Source organism: Vulpes vulpes, chromosome 16 (genome assembly GCF_048418805.1).
Source record: "Vulpes vulpes isolate BD-2025 chromosome 16, VulVul3, whole genome shotgun sequence".
Taxonomy (NCBI): domain Eukaryota; kingdom Metazoa; phylum Chordata; class Mammalia; order Carnivora; family Canidae; genus Vulpes; species Vulpes vulpes.
In genome coordinates, this window is record NC_132795.1 from 90,856,122 (window position 1) to 90,862,744 (window position 6,623).

Below are 6,623 nucleotides of genomic sequence, written 5' to 3' on the forward strand. Positions count from 1 at the left end.
AGGTGCCTTGGTGTAGTCCCAAAGCGATCTCACTTTTTCCTAAAGTCCCCTCTGTCCATGTGACGGGATGGGAATGCTTCCTTTCTTAGCCAGCATGGCCTGTCATGAGTTCCTCCAGAGCAGAGGAGGGAGCAGCATGTACTGCTTTGTTGTTTCCTGTGGAAAGGGAGGGAGTGAGGAAGTCCAGAGAACACTGTCCTGGGCAGCCGCCACTGGGGACCCGGCCAAGCCTCCAAATGCAGGAAGAAATTCTTGCACATGGCAAGAAATTTTCGGGGTGCATATATGTTGGTATGATGGACACCCTCGCTCACTGGCCTTAGCTTATATGTAAGTAGACAGAAAAGGATTATTGCTTGATTTCAGTGACTGGACTCCTCTCCTCGGCCCAAGTGTCTAATTGTCTCTTGCATGGGTTTTGCGCTTGATCTTGGGCAAGTACAAGCCAATAATCAGGATCAATAATAAAGGTTGCTGGTCCCATTTATTTCATCTACTGTGCCTCTGGGGTGGAAGTTAGAATGTGTTTGGCCCTATGGTGTTGTCTCCCCCACCCCCAACTTTCTTTGTTTTTTGTTTTGTTTTTTTAATTATTATTTTGAAGTTTAACTGTCAGCTCTAGTTTCGTAATAATTTGTGTTTCTCATAAAAACCATTTCCAAAGAGTCTTATTTCCTTTAAGCCCTAAAGGGAGATTGGGGTGGGGGAGGTTGTTCAGAAAAACAAAGTCCTGGTGTCATCAGTCAGGGTCCAGTGAAAGAGACAGAAGCACTTAGAGGGGGGAGTGGATGTGTCAGGGATGGGACCTTATGCAATTGTGGCAGCTGGTTAAGGAATCTCTGTAAGGCTGCTGTCCTTGTGTCTAATGCTCAGGTTTGAAGTCCCCAGGGACGATAGGTGGGAAGGGAAGGTGAGTATAAGGTAGAAGAGAGCAAACACAAGCTGGAACCCCCAAGCATGAGGAAGGACCCAAGGAGGACTGAAACCCAAGCTAGTTCTCGCTGCCTTTGGTGTAAGGATGTGTTACAGGGGAAGATGGCACCTGCACTGCAGAAGTGAACACACACCTGGTCCAGGAGTCAGAGAGGCTGAAGATGTTTCCAGGGGAAAGTGGAACTACTCCAGGCTAGACTCCACCCCACACCCACAAGGTGATCTAGCGGATTCGTGGCATGTGTGAACTGCAAAGTGGCTGTTGCTTCACTTCCACCCTCCCCATCTCATGAAAGAACCCCTCTCCCCGACTAAACAGAAACACAGAGGAAAAGGAATTCAGCCCAGCCAAGGTGACAGTTACAAAGCTACAAGGTCCTACACAAAATAATAGTAAATTGTTGTTTGGCAAAACTATAAGCTGCCATCTTTTGAGCAATATCCCAGATGCTTTACAGGAGGTACTTTGTTTAATCTCTTAACAGTCCTATGAGAAAAGCATTTTATTCCCCTTTGCAGGTGGGGAAACTAAGACTGAGGAGTTGCAGTGAGCACGTTCTTATGGACCGTAAGGTCCTCGAGCTGCCTCTCTCCTGTGAGGAACTCGTTGCTTGCAGTTGTGTGCTGGTTACCTAGTCAATTTTTAGGCCATGGAATGACCAGGTGACCTGACCAGTCAGAGCATTCCATCCTTTTGGTCCCAGTGACTAGTCTATATAAATGGGCATTGGCCCAGCGTGGGCCAATCAGAAACTGTCCTGGGACTTTTCTATCAGAAAGATATGATCTTTGTCCCTTGAGAAAAACTTCAAGTTAAGTCTAGGGCTTGGCTTCTGATATTCGTCTTACTGTATAGAACATGCTTATCTGAGGATGGAAAGATATCGTTTGGAGCCCTAGATTCAATCACGTCTGACGTTTGCTGTACTCTCGATCACCCAGGTTACACGAACCTATAAATTCCCTATTTATGTTACCTAGTTTGGGTTGGAGTTTTGCCAGTTGCCACCAAAAGAGATTAATAAACAAAACCAGTAACAAAGAGGACTATGGTGAGTGAGAGATCCTGAAATGGTGGGCAGACCCTTGAGTTTCTCGGGTATGTAACCCAATACGTTTTCAATTTTTATTTTTATTTTATTGTTTTTACAGATTCTATTTATTTATTCATGAGAGACACACAGAGAGAGGCAGAGACACAGGCAGAGGGAGAAGCAGGCTCCATGCAGGGAGCCTGACTTGGGACTCGATCCCAGGACCCCAGAATCACACCCTGGGCCAAAGGGAGATGCTCAACTGCTGAGCCACCCAGGTGTCCCTGTGTTCAATTTCTTAAAAGAAAATGTTACCTGCAACCAAGAGAGAATGTCTCATATGAAGGATAAATGGCCCGAGGTTGCCCAGTCAGTAAGAGGCAGTGTTGGAACTCCAATCTGGGCCTGTCAGGTTCCAGAGCTTAGGCTCTTACCCGCTGGGTCATATCATAGTCATGCCAATCTAGTCGGTGCGTCTGAGGTCACCGCGGGCTCTGCCTCTGTAGCTTCTCAAAAAAGGTGGAGTGGGCTGCTCAAAGGAAAGGCTGGCATGAACTTTTCTAATTCCCTTTGGAAACAATTTCTACAGGGGGAGGAAAAAGCAGCCAGACTTTGAGGTCAAGATCTCAGGCTGCGATTGGGGATGACAGCCCCCATAGGCATGAGACAGTGAACCAAATCCTCTGGGGACTCAGGCAGCAGTGCTTCTCTGTGACTGTCATCTGATTACGTGCTGGACTCGAACTGATCAAAGCAAATTGATGATGATGATAGAGTTCACTGTAGTCAATCCCCTGACACCAAATCTGGGATGCCAGGTCACTACCCTATTTTTAAATCTTTCCCAGGATACAAATTTGACAGTGTCCCTTGCTATTCTCTTCCAGCATACAGTCACCTCACAATTAGAGGTTCTTTATGATTAACTTACAATCTCCCTGCTTTAGCTCTTCAAACAAGTGGAAAATAGCTGGTCTTCACTCACCAGTTATACTTTTAAGGCCTAAAGACACTCTTTACCTTTTTCCTTTCAAAGCTTAAAAAACTTAGTCTCTATTGACTCTCTTAAAGGTTCCGTTGACCTTGGTGGTAGTTGTCCAGGTTACTTCCAGGGCTCCTCTCTTTCTAGAGTAGCAGCATCCGATAGACCTTTCTGCAGTGGTGGAAATATGCTCTATCTGTGCTGATGGGTCCAGTAGACACTGGCCACATGCAGCCATGGAGCGCTTGAAATGTGGCTAGTGTGACTCAGGAACTGAACTCTACATTTCCTTTACGTTTAATTAATTTAAATTTAAATAGTCACATCTAGCTAACTTCCCCAATTGTATAGAGCACATCCATGCTCTGATCTTGTTTCTGGCCTTCCAGGCATTAGCCTGTCTTTTAAATACCTACCTGCCCACTTTTGCTCATTATGTGGTCCACTAAGACACTTTACTCTGGGTGACCTCTGTATAGTGCTCAGCTTCTTTTTGAGTGCTTTGATATTTTCTCATATGTCCAAGTCTGCATTTATCGCTATTGAAATTCTTTTTTTTCTACCCCCTTTCTCATATTGTGTAGAATAGTCTGACTTTGACCAAAAAGGATGGTCATACTGCAAAGTCAGCTGGTGGAGAATTACATAAGAATTCCTCAGACGAGCAGAAAGAGGTAGAAAAGCAGTCATGACTTTCCTAACTGACTCATCATTTCTATTACAGGGGCTGCGGATTGCTGCAGAAGTTGGGAAAAGATAGTATTTTGACTTCCTGGTTTTCCTGAAAACCAGCTTGACCCATCGTTCTGCTATTTATATGTGTTGTTTTCCTCCAATGTTTGGAAACTTGTCACACTGACCTTTGTGATTCTCAGAGGCGGGTGATTACAGAACTTCAGCACAAATGCTCCCGAACCAGAAGTGGCTAGAAGGGCCTAACAGCGAATACGTTTGCCACCACCGCATTCTACTCTCTTCGAGGCCCTCTTATTGTTTCATTGACCTGTGCCTTTGACCTTGCCTTATGTAAGAGTGGCACAGGCTTTTACATAAGATGTGCGTTCTAACATCCCAGAGACTCAGGGAGTGTATCTTTCATTTGATTAATCCAGGGTATCCTTTTTAACAATTCTAATGCCCACAGTTGGTAAAATGTTAAACCCTGCTGAGAGCTGACTTTAGGAGATGCCAACAAAAGATGACTGGCTATTTGCTCTCATTTTCTGGCACTGCGCAATCATATTTGTCTCCACGTTTAGCATCTGCCCCAATCAGATGATTCTCTCGAGTGGCCCCAGGAATCCCAGGCCCTCCACCCCTCGTCCAGAGCCAGTGCTCCTCTGTGCCACCCCACACAGGCTTGCCCAGAATCAACCTTACACAGTTAATGTTTAATTTTAAAAGCTGGACTTTTTTTTTTTTTTTTTTTTTTGTATTTCCATTTTGGTGAGCAGACCAGATGCCTTGCCAAATTTACCCTCAGCTAATTGCGTAGTTCAGTGTCCTGAATATGCCCTTGTTTGCTTAAGACCTGCTGATTTGCAAAAGAAATTGTCCCAGGAATGTGGGTCAGAGGGGACGCTCACGTGGAAGCTGAATTGACCGGGAAGAGCTTCTGAGGCCTGGCCAGGGTGCTAGGTGTGTGTAAATCTGCAGAAATAGAGGATTCTCCAGGGCAGGATTTTCATTTTAATGATCCGGCTGCTGTAGGTGGGAGAGAGCTGGGGCCTGGAGACATGGACAAAAATCAGTTTGGCTCTGATCCACCTTTGGAACCCCCTCAAGCTTTTCATCTTGAGCAGGCTTTGGGGCAAGATTGAAATAAAATATTAATGCACAGCTGGAGGGAAATAATTTTAAAATCTGGCATTTGCTCTGCCTCTGTCCCTGGAGGCCCTCTGATAAGATGTCTGTGAAGCAGGAATGATCTTCCAGCAAGAATAGAATAAGGATAAAGTTGCTCGGTGACCTGCCCCATCCCTGAATCTGGAAACTGACCACCAGAGGTGTTCCTAGGGATCTGGCTCCAGAGCAGATCACAGAGCTCCAAACCCTGCCTCCGGGGGCGGGGCGGGGGGGTGGGGGGTGATGTGAGCTGAGAGTGGCCGGAAGGGGGATTGGAAAGGTAGCAGGGAACCAAAAGAGACAAAATGGGTGCAGCCTGGGGTTTTGGGGGTGGGGACGAGGGGAGGATCATCTGTCTACCTGGGTGCCAAGGGTGTCTCACCTAACAGGTGGGATGGTTTGCAGCCTCTTGTCGTTTTTAGCACGGGTCTCCGCTCAGGCTATCCTGGGGCAGCTCTAGATTGCCCCTGCCCCCTCCCTGGCTGGCTGTGTGCCCCTGTGAGCCCTGTGGTCTTGCTGTCTCTCTTATTGGATTTGTTTCGGTGACCTACAAGGCAGACACAGTGCCAGCAACTCAGTGTATTTCATTCAGCTCTCATAATCCATCTAGAACTTGTTTTGGTCCATAGAAGTTCAGTCATTAAGGGACGCCTGGGTGGCTCAGCGGTTGGGTGTCTGCCTTCAGCTCAGGGCGTGACCCCGGGGTCCTGGGATCGAGTCCCACATCGGGCTCCCTGCATGGAGCCTGCTTCTCCCTCTGCCTGTGTCTCTGCTTCTCTCTGTGTGTCTCTCATGAATAAATAAATAAAATCTTTAAAAAAAAAGTTCATTTTGATAACTGCATTAGTTTCTACGGATACATAACAATACCACAAATTTAGTGGCTTAACACAAATCTCGCTGGGCTGAGATGGAGGTACGAGGTACGATCGATTGTGTTCCTTTCTGGAGGCTCTGGGAGAGAATTCATTTTCTTTTTGCATCATCTAGAGGCTGCCCACATTCCTTGGTTTCTACCCCATTCTGTCCTCAAAGCCAGCAGGGGCCAATTGAGTCTTGCTCACATGAGACCCCTCTGACCTCCTCTGCTCCCCTCTTCCACGTTTAAGATCTTTGTAATTACTTTGGACCCACCTGGATAATCCAGGATAATCTCTCTCTTTTAAAATCAGCCTTAATTCCATTTGCAAACTGAATTCCCTTTGCCCTGGAACCTAACCTATTCACAGGCTCCAGGGATTAGGACATGGACATCTTTAGGGGACTATCATTTGGCCCACTTTAATAATAAGCCCTCACCTTTCTCCAAGCTATTTACAGATCTCCTTAGATCCTGAAAATGCCTATAATATAGGTGAGTGGGTGGAATTGTCTTTTAACGAGTAAGGAAGCTGAAGAGTCAAAACAGCAAAGTAAAGAAACCAAACTTGCACAGATCTCACCCTTGAGTTTACTTTGAAACCCAGGATGGAACATAAAATGCAGGTATTCAGTTTATTTGCAGGCTGTCACTCTAGATGACAGTACAGAGTAAAGAGAAGGAGTGTGGGGGGGAAGTGTGGCCTTGTAGGAGCAGCAGTCAGACCTGGATTCAAATTTTGTGCACACCAAACTTGACCTGGCTATGTCACTTCCTCTTTCCAGCACTGCGGTGCCCTGTTAAGTGACCAAGATGATCATTTTAACACAGATAGCTGCCGTAGAAAGATGTGACCCAAATGCAAAGCTATTCATATGTATTAAAACAGATGTCAGGGATCCCTGGGTGGCGCAGCGGTTTGGTGCCTGCCTTTGGCCTAGGGCGTGATCCTGGAGACCCGGGATCGAAT